The sequence below is a fragment of the Herpailurus yagouaroundi genome, unplaced genomic scaffold (assembly GCF_014898765.1).
Source record: "Herpailurus yagouaroundi ecotype Mexico unplaced genomic scaffold, PumYag 160, whole genome shotgun sequence".
NCBI classification, from domain to species: domain Eukaryota; kingdom Metazoa; phylum Chordata; class Mammalia; order Carnivora; family Felidae; genus Herpailurus; species Herpailurus yagouaroundi.
The window spans coordinates 20,372,226-20,387,003 of NW_024412401.1; the positions used below are offsets into that span (position 1 = coordinate 20,372,226).

At 39.5% G+C, this 14,778-nt stretch overlaps 1 pseudogene; it reads left to right on the top strand.

The window, feature by feature from the left end:
* Window positions 1–6,406: 6,406 nt before the first annotated feature.
* Window positions 6,407–7,750, top strand: LOC121034410 (Golgi-associated plant pathogenesis-related protein 1-like; annotated as a pseudogene).
* The last annotated feature ends 7,028 nt before the right edge of the window (window positions 7,751–14,778 follow it).

The window sequence follows — 14,778 nt, forward strand, 5'->3', positions numbered from 1 at the left end:
GGGAGGTCTGGGGGTTTGCAAGATAGTGCAAGGAGTCCCAGGGGTCGGTGAAGATGAGAGAATCTGGTTGGTGGGATCTCAAGTCTGTGGGATTGAGCAAGTGTCTGCAGCCTACTCTGTGCGGGAGAATCTGAGTTCTAGGAGGTGTGCAGTAACAGTAACAGCCAGCCAGATCTGTATCTGTGGAGGTGAGTCAGCAAGGAATTCTGTGAATTTTAGGAGACTAAATGTTAATACGGAGTTAGAAGAACCTTCAGTCGCCGGAGAGAAGTAGGGTCTCTACTTTATAAAAGTGTCAAGTGAACTATCTGATAGTTAAATATGTTCTGTAATTTAATTAGCGCTTGAGACTTCTCTCTGATTTACTAATTGCTGAGATACAGCAGTGGAGCGGGGGTTGGGGGGGAGGGGAGAGGGTGTGTGTCAACTCTTTCCAGCTACCTGTAGATGGCAGCACAGGACCCTTGCAGAACTGAAGGGCCCTCCGCCCACGGCCTATCCGGCCTCTCTGAGGAGCTGGCTGTATAGATTGTGGGTTGAACCTGATAAGATTCTCTGAAAATCACAGAGTCTTTAGGTTTTTGTGACTTTTTTTCCGTGAGTAGTGAATTTAAGCTGACTTACTGAACACCAGTGGTACGCAAAGAAGAAGAAAAAAAAAAGCTTTTTTCTCTATTCTCAAGGAACTTGTTAAGGTCGTTATACAAATACCTAGAAAGAGTAAGTTGGAAGGGTTTGGGTAGTGGAAGTTGGTAGTAAGTTGTAAGTGGATTTGGGTGGTGGAAAAAGCATAGGGTTTGTAGTCATTTGTGTTGGCCTCTGAATTTTGGGTATTGGGTATTTACTAGGTGTATGAATTTGGCTAAATTACTTGACTTAAAAAAATAAATTTTATTTTAGAGCAATTTTAGATTTACAGAAAACCTATGAAGATAATACAATTTCCATATACCCCAATCCATATACAGTTTCCGTATAATAAATGTTAAATTTATTAACATTTAAATTAGCATGGTTCCTCTGTTACAATTAATAACTGATATTGATACATTATCATTAACTAAAGTCCATATCTTATTCAGATTTCCTTAGTTTTTACCTTATGCTTTTTTTCTGTTTTAGGATCTCATCCAGCATGGTACATTGCATTAGTTCTCTTGTCTCCTCAAGCTTCTCTTGGCTGTGACATTTTCTCAGACTTCCTTGTTTTTGATGACCTTGATAGTTTTACCCTCAGGTATTTTATAGAATGTCTTTCAGTTGGGATTTGTCTGATGTTTTTATGATTCTAGGTTTTCGGGAGGAAGACTCCTGAGATAGTTTCATTACATCATATCAATCTATGCGTGTGTATGTGGTATGTTTACATACACAATATTGGCATTATACTGTATATTCATATTACAAGTTTTTATTTTATTTCATTATTTTATTTTATTTTTTATTATTTTTTAATGTTTATGTATTTATTTTGAGAGAGAGAGATTTATTTATTTTGAGAGAAAGATAGAGTGCGAGTAAGGGAGGGGCAGAGAGAGAGACACACACAATCTGAAGCAGGCTCCAGGCTCTGATCTGTCAGCACAGAGCCCGACATGGGGCTCAAACTCCTGAACTGCGAGATCATGACCTGAACCAAAGTCAGACACTTAACATCCAGGAGCCCCTATTTTATTTTATTAAAAAAAATATATTTTATTTACCTTTTGGGAGAGGGCAAATGGGGGAGGGGCAGGGAGGGGGGACAGAAGATCCGAAGCAGGCTCTGTGCTGACAGTAATCAACCCGGCTGGTGTGGGGCTCAAAGTCAATCTGGGAGATCATGACTTGAGCTGAAGTCAGAGGCTCAACCCACTGAGCCACCCAGGTGCCCCACAAGTTTTTATTTTAAATCAATGACTCCTAAACATTCTGGGAGAATTCTATAAGATTAAAAAAATTTTCTTTATGAGGAGTGCCTGGCTGGCTCAGTTGGCAGAGCATGTGACTCTTGATCTCAGGGTTATGCGTTGGAGTCCCATGTTGGCTATAGAGCTTACATTAAAAAAAAAAAAATAAAAAATTAAGGGGCAGTTGGTTAAGCTTCTGACTTCAGCTCAGGTCATGATCTCAGGGTTCATGGGATTGAGCCCTGCTTGGGATTCTCTCTGTCCCTTTCTTCCCTCGACCCCTCCCCCACTCACACTTTCTCTTTCTCTCAAGCTAAATAAATAAACTTTAAAAAATTAATATCAAAGAAAAATAAAAAATATTTTAGGCATACAGAAAGTTATAAAGAATACTATGTCAAACATCCACATTCTTCTCACACAGCTCTATCAAATTCCAATATTCCACCACATTTGCTTCAAATTCTCTTAAGGAAATTAATATTTCAGATAGGTTGGGCTTTTATATACTCCTTCCTAATCTCATTCCATTCTCCCCCTTGCTCTTCATCTTCTCTCCTCAGAGTTTGCCACTATTCCAAATTGGTATTAATTTTTCCTCTTCATTAAAAAAATAAAATTATTGACTAATATACATGTATTTCTATTGGATATATACCTAGGAGTGTAACTGCTGAGTAATAGGGCAGGTATGTGTTTAGCTTCAGTAGATATTGCCAATATGTTTCCTAAAGAGATTATAACGGTTCACATTCCTCCAACAATATATGAGAAGTCTAGTTTCTTCACTTCCTTGACAACTCTTGACATTGTCAGTCTTTCTAGTTTCAGTTATTCTAGTATATATGTAGTGGTATCTCACTGTGGCCATAGTTAGCATTTCCCTGATATCCAGTAAAGTAGGACACCTTTTCATATGTCTATTGGTTATCTTTTCTGACTTGCCTGGTCAGGTCCTTGGCCTGTTTTTTTATATGGTTCTCTGTATTTTTTCTATTTGTATGAGCTCTTTATATATTTTGGATAGGATTCTTTTGTTAGAAAGAATTATCTGTAGCTTCCTTTTTTGTTTTCTTAGTGGTGTTTTTCAATGAACTAAAGTTCTTCACTTTAATATAGTCCAATTTATTTTACTGTTTGTGTATAATGTGTTTTATGCCTGTTTAAGAAGTATTTGCCTATCCCAAGGTAATGGATATATTCTCTTATGTCATTGTCTAGAAACTCTATTATTTTATTTTTTATAAGTCATCTGCAATAGATTTTGTGTATGGTGTGAGGTAAGAGTCAATATTAATTTTTTTCCTATATGGTTATCCAGCACTTTTTGTTGAAAACATTGTCAGAGTACAAATTCCAAAAAGTTAAAAGCAAGATTCTTATAAGAATATAGAATGAAAAACATGCCAAAGATTTATTTAACTTATTAATGACGGAATAAGCAGTGTGGTAAAGCATGTTTAATGAGCATTTAAGGAAATTAGGTATTATATTAGAGCTCTGGTGAGGGGTGAGATACACACACACACACACACACACACACACACACACACACACACAGGGATAGAGATAGAGAGATTTTACTATAAGGAACTGGCTCACAGGATTATGGAGGCTAATAAGTCCCAAGATCTTTAGCCAGCAAACTGGAGACCCAGAAGAGGTGATGGTGTAGTTCCAGTCCCAGTTCAAAGGCGTGAGAACCAAAAAGCTGACAATGAAATTCCAGTCTGAAAGCCAGCAGGCTCAACACACAGGAAGAGCTATTGTTTCAGTTTGAGTCTAAAATCAGGAAAAAGGATCAATGTCACAGTTCAAAGAACTGATCAGGGAGAAATTTTCTCTCACTTTCTTGAAGCTTTTATTTTTAAGTAATCTCTACAACTGCTACAGGGCTCAAACTCACAACCCTGAGATCAAGAGTTGCATGCTGACATCTTACAGGTGCAGAGATTATGACTTTGGTAGATGAGACTAACATGTTTGAAAGTGTAGGAAGAATGTTTATTCTTCATTCCAAGGAGGTAATTAACAATCAACTGTTAGAGAAACAGAGAATAGCAGAAGAAACAAATTAAAGAATTGAAACAGAAAAAATCCTACATGGAGTGGAGTGTGAAAGAAGCTGAGGACAACATCTGGAAGATGCTGATGGCATGAAGGGCACAGCAGGAAGCCTCTAGCAGAAGCCTCCTTCCCCCTCCCTTTTCTGGCAAGGGCAGAGGGACCCATGTGGGGATACATCCTCACTTCTGCCCTGATGGACTTTTTATTTGGATGATCTGGTAACACAATGTTTTCTGCTTCACCCTGGTCCCCTTTCAGATCCCAACTCTGTATTTTTTATCCTAGTTCTGCCTGAGACCCCTGCCCAGGACACTCTTCTACCCTGGGGGTGAATCACAAACTCCCAGGAGAGAGAAAATGGGAGCCAGGACAGATAGGAGAGCTCTGCTCAAGCCTACTGCCAAGTTATGCTGGTTAGAGCAATAAAGGGCATTTGTTCCCCTCCCCACCAAAAAAAGAAAGTCTCATGCTGTATGGACTGAGCCAGCCAGGTATCCCAAGAAATTTTCTCTTATTCAGTCCTATTGTTCTATTCAGGCCTTCAGCTGATTGGATGAGGTCCACCCACATTAGGAAGAGAATGTTATAGTGACATTGTTAAATGGGGTGCCTGTCTGGCTCAGTTGGTGGAGCATGTGACTCTTGATCTTAGGATGGTGAGTTCAAGCCCCACACTGGATACAGAGCCTACTTAAAAAAAAAAGTAAGAAAGAATAACATTATTAAGTTGATTGTGTCTACAGGATAATAACACCATAACCTTTTCTTTTTTTTCTAAGTTTATTTATTTATGTATTTATTTTAGTCATCTCTACATTCAACATGGGGCTTGAACTCATGACCCTGAGATCAAGAGTCACATGCTCTTCCAACTGAACCAGCCAGGCGCCCTCATAACCTTTTCTACTAAATCCTTTGCATCATTACCAGACCAAAATCTATAAGTTAACATGTGACTTCACAGAGTTTTATCCTTTAATCAATAATAGATAATGAGTTAAGCACAAGTGTATTGCCTTGATAGTTCATCTTTGGCTAGCCTTGCCGCCTTTTCTTTGCAGCATTTCCAAGTTATGGAAATTGTTAAAACAATCCTTTATCTTACTGCTCTGCTGCTCTGCAGTGTCTCCTTTTTTATAAGATAAATGTTCATCACAAGTGTTCCTCATTGCTATAATTTTGTAATAAGTTTTGATATCTGGTAGTCCATGTCTTCCAACTTTAATATTATAAGATTATATTAACTATTTTTGGCCATTACATTTCCATATAAAATTTTTTTTTTAATGATTAAAAAAATTTTTTTGAAAGAGAGAGACCATGTGCAAGCATGAATGAGGGAGGGGCAGAGGAAGAGAGAATCCCAAGTAGGTTCTGTGCTGTCAGTGCTGAGCTGGATATGGGGCACAATCTCATGAACTGTGAGATCATAACCTGAGCCAAAACCAAAAGTTGGATGCTTAACTGACTGAGCCACCCAGTCGACCCTGAACATTTTTTTAAGTAAAAAATGTGGGGTCAAACTCATGACCCTGAGATCAAGAGTCATATGTTCTACTGACGGAGCCAGCCAGACCCCCCTCTGTATACATTTTAAGATCAGTTTATCAATTTTTATACACTCTCTCTCACACACAAACCTACCTTCTAGGATTTTCTTTAGGATTGTGTTAAAGCTAGAGATAAAACATTTAGGTTGCTTCTAATTTTTTGCTGTTACAGATTAATGTTAACATTCCTTTATTTAATAAAGAGGTTGTGGGACTTTATGGGAATTTTTTCACTTTAGGCCCAAAGGAAAAATAACAGTTTGGTGACTCTAAGCACAATGATCTTTTAAAACAAAACATTTAAAACAAAACATTTGCCCAGAGAAATTTCTGGGTCCACGATTAGAATATATATTTTAAGGCATCTCAATAGTTTTAACTTTTTACGTGCTGAATTTGAGGTACCAATGTAATACGCAGGTAGAGAAATCTAGCAAATTATTGAACATATGGGTCTGAAGTTGATGACAACAATCTGAACTAAAGATACAGCTTTGGAATCTGTTGACATACATAGATAGCAAGTATCTGTGGGCAAGGTTAGAGTTTGTGAAGGAAAAAAGGGCTGTACGCAGAGACTTAGGGCTTTATTTCATATCTATATGAACTAGTATGAGGAGGAAAATGAGCCTAACCAACAGTAGATTAAGGAGGAAGGGGGCCCTAAATCATGTGTGTGTATGTGTTGGGGGTGGGGGCAGGCCTTGCTCTGTGCCATAGAGCTTTTCATGGTGTCTTGCCCACTGGACAGGGTTATGTTTGTTCTTTTCTTTTCTTTTTTTTTTAAGTCTGTTTATTTTGAGAGAGAGAGAGAGAAAGTGCATGAGAGTGGGGGAGAGGCAAACAGAGGGAGAGAGAGAATCCCAAGCAGGCACCACTCTGTCAGCGCAAAGCCTGATGTGGGGCTCAAACCCACAAACCGTGAGATCATGACCTAAGCTGAAATCAAGAGTTGGATGCTTAACAACTGAGCCACCCAGGTGCCCCTGGTTTCTGTTAGTTTTGAGTTCCTTCTCTGTACCACATCCCTCACTAACCCATCACCTCCCAAACTTCTACTCCTTTTCCTAGACCTTTGTGTGTTTTGGCTCTTAGAATCAGAACTGTTCTCTTTTTTTCAGTAGGGCTGACTCCCTCTAGGTACCTGGATTTGCCCATCTGTTCAGATTCATAAAGACAGGAATTGATCTCCAGCGACTCAGGGCCAGGTGAGAGAGCTCAGTACAGCAGCAGTGGGCCATGGGCAAGTCAGCTTCCAAGCTGTTTAATAATGAGGTCCTAGGGGCGCCTGGGTGGCGCAGTCGGTTAAGCGTCCGACTTCAGCCAGGTCACGATCTCGCAGTCGGTGAGTTCGAGCCCCACGTCGGGCTCTGGGCTGATGGCTCAGAGCCTGGAGCCTGTTTCCGATTCTGTGTCTCCCTCTCTCTCTGCCCCTCCCCTGTTCATGCTCTGTCTCTCTCTGTCCCAAAAATAAATAAACGTTGAAAAAAAAAAATAATGAGGTCCTAAAGGCCCACAACAAGTACCAGCAGCAGCATGGTGTCCCCCTCAACTGAAGCTCTGCAAGAAGCTTGATTGGGAGGCTCAGCATTATTCAGAGGTCCTGGTCAGCCCAAGGATGCTCAAGTGCAGCTCAGAGTCCCATTGTGGCCAGTTCAGAGGTATATGCCTCCTGTGATCAGACAGGAAAAGAGATGGCTGATAGATGGTACAGTGAAATCAAGAACTACAACTTTCAGCAGCCTGACTTCACCTCCAGGACTAGACCCTTCATAGCCATGGTATGGAAGAATACAAAGAAGATGGGAGTGGGGAAGCCACCTGCAAGTGGTGGGTCTTCCTTCCTGGTGGCCTGATACTTCCTGGCAGGGAATGTCTTCAACTAGGCTTCCTGCCTCCAAAGAAGGAATTCATTAAATGTGATGGGAAGGTGACAGACTTCATGTGGATATGAAGTGCCTAGAAAAATAAAAACTCAGTGGTGTGTCTGTCCCTGTGGGTGTATGTGCTTGGTGTGTGTGTGATGCATGTGAGTGTCTCTTGCACATACACTTGGATATACAGTTCTATATGAACTTATTCTTATCAAAGGAAGGAGCATATAAAGCTTTTACTCTGATGGTTACCTAGACCATAATTATTTGGACATTTGGGGAAAAATAAATTTAAAAATTTTTGTTATTTAAAAAAATGTTTTTTAACGTTTATTTATTATTGAGAGACAGAGAGAGACAGAGCATGAGCATGGGAGGGACAGAGAGAGGAGGAGACACAGAATCTGAAGCAAGCTCCAGGCTCTGCACTGTCAGCACAGAGCCAGATGTGGGGCTCAAACTCACAAACTGCGAGATCATGACTTGAGTGAAGTCGGATGCCCAACCTATTAAGCCACTCAGGCACCCCGTTTTTGTTATTTTTAAAGGAAATTTCTTTTGTGCATTTCTTATAATATCCATCTTTGGACTTTTTGTATCCTAAATGTTTGTGATGCTTAGAAGTGAAGTTCAGAGCTGCCTCTATTAATGTAAAATTGAAAATTGAAGCTTTAGCCAAGCATACAGCAGCCACCTTTAACTAAAAGGGAGTACCCTTTTTTGTAAGGACAATATATTGACAGGTCTTTGGAGCATTATTTGCTCCAAAACAAATTACTTTAGGGGTTGCTGGGTGGCTCAGTGAGTTGAGCGTCTGACTTCAGCTCAGGTTATGATCTTGTGCTTCACGAGTTCAAGTCCTGCGTCGGGCTCTGTGCTGACAGCTCAGAGCCTGGAGCCTGCTTTGGGTCTGTGTCTCCCTCTCTCTATATACCCCTTCCCCACTCATGCTCTGTCTCTCTCTCTCTCTCAAAAATACATGAACATTTTTTTAGACTTTCCATTCAATTATTTTATCAACGTTTATTTATTTTTGGGACAGAGAGAGACAGAGCATGAACGGGCGAGGGGCAGAGAGAGAGGGAGACACAGAATCGGAAACAGGCTCCAGGCTCTGAGCCATCAGCCCAGAGCCCGACGTGGGGCTCGAACTCACGGACCGCGAGATCGTGACCTGGCTGAAGTCGGACGCTTAATCGACTGCGCCACCCAGGCGCCCCATTCAATTATTTTATTTTATTTTTTTACTAGTGCGTGTTCATTTATTTTTTTAATATAATTTATTGTCAAATTGGTTAACATACAGTGTGTACAGTGTGCTCTTGGTTTTGAGGGTAGATTCCCATGATTCATTGCTTACATACAACACCCAGTGCTCATCCCAACAAGTGCCCTCCTCGCCCTCCTCAATGCCCATCACCCATTTCCACCCCCAGTTTATTTTCTGTATTTAAGAGTCTCTTATGGTTTGCCTCCCTCCCTCTCTGTAACTATTTTTTTCCCGTTCTCTTCCCCCATGGTCTTCTGTTAAATTTCTCAAGTTCCACATATGAGTGAAAACATATGACATCTGTCTTTATTTGACTGACTTATGTCACTTAGCGTAATACCTTCCAGTTCCATCCATGTTGCTGCAAATGGCATGATTTCATTCTTTCTCATTGCCAGGTAGTACTCCATTGTATATATAAACCACGTCTTCTTTATCCATTCATCAGTTGATGGACATTTAGGCCCCTTACATAATTTGGCTATTGTTGAAAGCGCTGCTATAAACAGTGGGGTACATGTGCCCCTATGAATCACCACCCCTATATCCTTTGGATATATTCCCAGTAGTGCTATTGCTGGGTCGTAGGGTAGTTCTATTTTTAATTTTTTGAGGAAACTCCACACTGTTTTCCAGAGTGGCTATACCAGTTTGCATTCCCACCAACAGTGCAAGAGGGTTCCCATTTCCCCACATCCTCACCAGCATCTGTTGTTTCTTGAGTTGTTAATTTTAGCCACTCTGACCAGTGTGAGGTAGTATCTCAGTGTGGTTTTGGTTTGTATTTCCCTGGTGATGAATAATGTTTTCATGTGTCTGTTGGCCATCTGGATGTTCCTTTGGAAAAGTGTCTATTCATGTCTTCTGCCCATTTCTTCACTGGATTGTTTTTCAGGTGTTGAGTTTGATAAGGTTTTTATAGATTTTGGATGCCAACCCTTTATCTGATATGTCATTTGCGAATATCTTTTCCCATTCCATCGGTTGCCTTTTACTTTTGTTGATTGTTTCCTTTGCAGTGCAGAAGCTTTTTATCTTCATGAGGTCCCAATAGTTCATTTTTGCTTTTAATTCCTTTATCTGATATGTCATTTGCGAATATCTTTTCCCATTCCATCGGTTGCCTTTTACTTTTGTTGATTGTTTCTTTTGCAGTGCAGAAGCTTTTTATCTTCATGAGGTCCCAATAGTTCATTTTTGCTTTTAACTCCCTTGCCTTTGGAGATGTGTCGAGCAAGAAATTGCTGCGGCTGAGGTCAAAGAGGTTGTTGCCTGGTTTCTCCTCTAGAATTTTGATGGTTTCCTGTCTCACATTTAGGTCTTTCGTCCATTTTGAGTTTATTTTTGTGTATGGTGTAAGAAAGTGGTCCAGGTTCATTCTTCTGCATATTGCTGTCCAGTTCTCCCAGCACCATTTGCTAAAGAGACTTTTTTTCCATTGGGTACTCTTTCCTGCTTTGTCAAAGATTAGGTGGCCATACATTTGTGGGTCCAATTCTGGGTTCTCTATTTTATTGCATTGGTCTATGTGTCTGTTTTTGTGCCAATACCATACTGTCTTGATGATTACAGCTTTGTAGTAGAGGCTAAAGTCTGGGATTGTGATGCCTCCCGCTTTGGTTTTCTTCATCAATACTACTTTGGCTATTCGGGGTCTTTTGTGGTTCCATACAAATTTCAGGATTGTTTGTTCTAGCTTTGAGAAGAATGCCTGTCAGTTTTGATTGGGATTGCATTGCATATGTAGATTGCTTTGGGTAGTATTGACATTTTAACAATATTTATTCTTCCAATCCATGAGCATGGAATGTTTTTCCATTTCTTTGTGTCTTCTTCAATTTCCTTCATAAGTTTTCTATAGTTTGTATAGTTTCTCCCTCTATATAGTCTCTCTCTCTCTCTCTCTCTCTCTCTCTCTATATATATATATATATATATATATACACACACATAGTTTTCAGCATATAGATCTTTTACATCTAAGCCTGGCTGGCTCAGTGGTTTGAGCGTCTGACTTCAGCTCAGGTCAGGATCTCATGGTTCATGAATTCGAGCCCGTGTTGGACGCTGTGCTGACAGCTCAGAGCCTGGAGCCTGCTTTTGATTCTGTGTCTCCCTCTCTCTCTGCCCCTCACCCACTCATGCTCTATCTCTGTCTCTGTCTCTCTTTCTCAAAAATAAATAACCATTTTTTAAAAAATAAAATAAAACAAAACAAGTTACTTTAAGATATGTATGCCTCATTTCCCAGAAGATAGGTTGCATATTGCAATAATGGAAAAGAACATTTAATATTTACAAATTAATTGTTAAAAGCCCTGTGTTTTGAGATAATGCTGACTTGCTTTGTATCTTTCAGTTAAATAATAGTGTCTCAAATGAAGTGGGAGAATTATAAGTGTACATCATTAAAGAGACCTCAATTTTGCCTCAGGAGAGATTATAAGAGGCATGAGAATACCTGACATTTGCCTTGCTATCCTCTTCCCTGATTTGGAATTAGAGGCTGCAGGACCAGGCTACAAGCATACTGTTTTAGAGGTCTTTTGCCTCCAAACCACAGGCAACACCAATTTAGGACTCTGAACGGATCAGGCAGTTAAAGAACGCCCTTAGTGTTCCCTGGGACTCCCAGCTGCAAAGAAATGTTTGTAACAGCTGAAGAAATATGTCCAAAGAAATAAATTTGGGACACTTGGGTGGCTCAGTCATTTGAGCTCCTAACTCTTGATTTCAGCTCAGGTCATAACCCCAGGGTCATGGAATGGAGCTCTCAGTTGGAGCTTGCTTAAGATTCTCTCTCTCAATCTCTCTCTTTCTCTCCCTCCTGCCCTTTCCCCCACTTGCGTCCTGTCTCTTTAAAAATAATAATAATAGGGGAGCCTGGGTGGCTCAGTCAGTTAGGCTTTGACTTAGGCTCAGGTCACGACCTCACTGATGGTGAGTTCAAGCCCCATATTGGGCTCTGTGCTGACAGCTCAGAGCCTGGAGCCTGTTTCCAATTCTGTGTCTCCCTCTCTCTCTGCCTCTCTCCCGCTCACACTCTGTCTCTTTCTCTCAAAAATAAACATTAAAACATTTTTTAAAAAATAATAAATTAATAAATATTTTTAAAATGTGCATAGGACTGTTTGCCTTTTGGTGAGAACGCTTGCTTGAATTGAAGACACTGGAAGTTTAAGTGTAAATTAAAATGATTTTCTTTATTTATAAAGGGCAAAGAGATCATTTATTCTCTCCTGTTGGAGTGTTTTCTTAGAGATGTGGTAAATCTGAATCATTATTCTCAACTTTAGTATAAAGATAAATCTCTCTAGGGATTAAGCCTAGTCACCAGTTTTTACAATGTAGAGCTATCTCCAAGGTTGTGGACCAAATGACCTCTGCAAACAAGGATTTCTTTGGAGAGGTACAGAAGACTATTAAGAGGTGCAGCCCTTTGTCTCATTAGGGCTTTCTCGTGCTTTGTTCTTTCTAGTGTTTTGCTGTATACATTATGTAAGATTTTGTCCTAACTTTGAAATTATTTTCAGGCTACATTATATATATGTAATCTGTTAGTTCTTATCCAGTAATCAAGTATGTTCTTTTACTCCTCTATATTGGCAAGGAGGGGGGTTTTGCTAGCAGGTTTGTTTTATTTCCCCCAACAAGAACAACACAATAGCCGATTTAAAAACAAAGCAAATGAGGGGTGCCTGGCTGGCTCAGTTGGTGCAGTAGGTGACCCTTGGTCTTGGAGTTGTGGTTCCAGCTCCACCTCGGGTGTAGAGATTACTTAAAAAATAAACAAAACAAAAAACCAAAGCAAATGATTTCAAGTAGTTTTCCTTAGCTCTTGATGTGTCCACAGTTACCAATACCATTCAGTTGTTGTTTATTTGACAAGTCAATGCTGAATTTGAAGTGACTGAAGAATTAGCCTCTATGAATAGTCTGCATGAAACAATTACAGGTAAAAATGTTTTCAAAGAAGTTGAGAAAACACTAATTTAGCACAACCTGAAAGGGAATCTGCTAAACTGTGTTATGACTGATAGTGGCAAAAATATATGTGGAACAGAAAAAAGGCTTAGTTCAACAAATTTACAAGGTTTGTGAAAATGTAATGTGTTTAAAGTATATGGTTATTCATTGCAGAAAGTACTTTGTGGGAAATATGTAAATTTATCATGTGTTATAAAACTAGTAGTTTAACAGTTGACTTCATTCGCTCTCATAAAATTAATCATATCATTTCTGTAGGGTTTTTTGTTTTTTTGTTTTGTCAGAAATAGAAGCTGAATATCTTGATTTGTCCCACTACACAGGTATTTGATGGCTTAGCATTGGTGCAGTTTTATTATGATTTTCTGGGCAAAAATGGAACAGGGGTGCCCGGGCTGGCTCAGTCAGTAGAACATGTGACTCTTGATCTCGGGATTGTGAGTTTGAGCTGGGCATAGAGATTACTTAAAAACAAAACAAAACAAAAACAAAAAACAAAAAACACCTTCATTGGGGTGTCTGGGTTGCACAGTCAGTTAAGTGTCTGTCTGACTCTTGATCTTGCTCAGGTCATGATCTCACAGTTCGTGATTTTGAGCCCCACATCGGCTCTGCACTGATGGCACGGAGCCTGCTTGGGATTCTGTCTCTCCTCTCTGCCTTGTGCTCTCTATCTCTCTGTCTCTCAAAATAAATAAACTTAAAAAACTTTTTAAAAATTTCATTAAAAAATTGAACAACTATCAAGAAGAGAATCTAATAGAATTTAAAAATGCTTTCCAGGCACTGAATATGCTCAATTGAATCACATGCTCATTGACTGATATCAGTATTTGACAGTAGTTATCTGTGTGAAAAAACAGACGAGATACATAAAATCTCATTACAGATCACCATTAATAGTTGAACATTTGCAATTGATTCTGATACTTTGAACCCCAAGTAAACAAAATATATACTCCCCCAAATAATTTTATCATTCTCATTGGTAGACCTATAGTACCAAAAACTTGTATTCAATTATTGTTGGTTTATTTTGAATGTTACCAATTAAAAACTTGTAGAAATTTATTTTCTCTCCTTATACAAGTACCTATACAATAGCTTCAATTTTGCTTTTTTTTTTTTTTTTTTTTTTTTTTTTGGCCTGAACTCTAAATATTTACTGTATGGTCCTTTATAGAGCAAGTTTGCTGGTCTCTGCTCTAGATAGTGCCCAGTACTAAAATTGCAAGTACTAAAACTGTACACCCAGTAATTTCTTTTCCTTGTTTGCAAGTCTTGGATAATTTTTTCCAATAGAGAGAAACACACATCCTTTCCCTCATGAAGGTTATATGTTTGCTAAGTTCCTCACACCCCAACTTATTAAGCATTTAAACAATTCTGAAACCTCCAGGTTACATGTGCAAACAACCCACTTCTTCCTCTTAACTATAATCATAGTACTATTCACAGTCTGTTTATCCCCAGACTGCATTCTTTGAAGGAATGTCTTGTTCCTCTTTGTACCTGTAGCACTATGTGTAGTACTTGGTGGATGCTCAATAAATTTTTCTTTTTTTTTTTTTTTAATTTTTTTTCAACGTTTTTATTTATTTTTGGGACAGAGAGAGACAGAGCATGAACGGGGGAGGGGCAGAGAGAGAGGGAGACACAGAATCGGAAACAGGCTCCAGGCTCTGAGCCATCAGCCCAGAGCCCGACGCGGGGCTCGAACTCACGGACCGCGAGATCGTGACCTGGCCGAAGTCGGACGCTCAACCGACTGCGCCACCCAGGCGCCCCTCAATAAATTTTTCTTGAATGCATTAACACCTATATCTCTGGTATGGCCTCCTCTCCTGATGTTTATCCATTTGTATAAGATTACAGTGTTATTCATAAATATTAAGCAATTACTTGATAGTGATGAATAAACTGATTTATTAGAGTTCATTGAATTTTTTGGCATTCTGATTTTCAGATTTCACTACTTAGATAATCCTGTACAAATCCTTGCACACATTATCTCCCATTCATTTGAATTATTTTCATGGAATATATTCCCACAGTGGAAATTTATTCATTTGACAGTATGAATATGCCAGGCTAGGGGCGCCTGGCTGACTCAGTCAGAAGAGCATGTGACTCTTGATCTC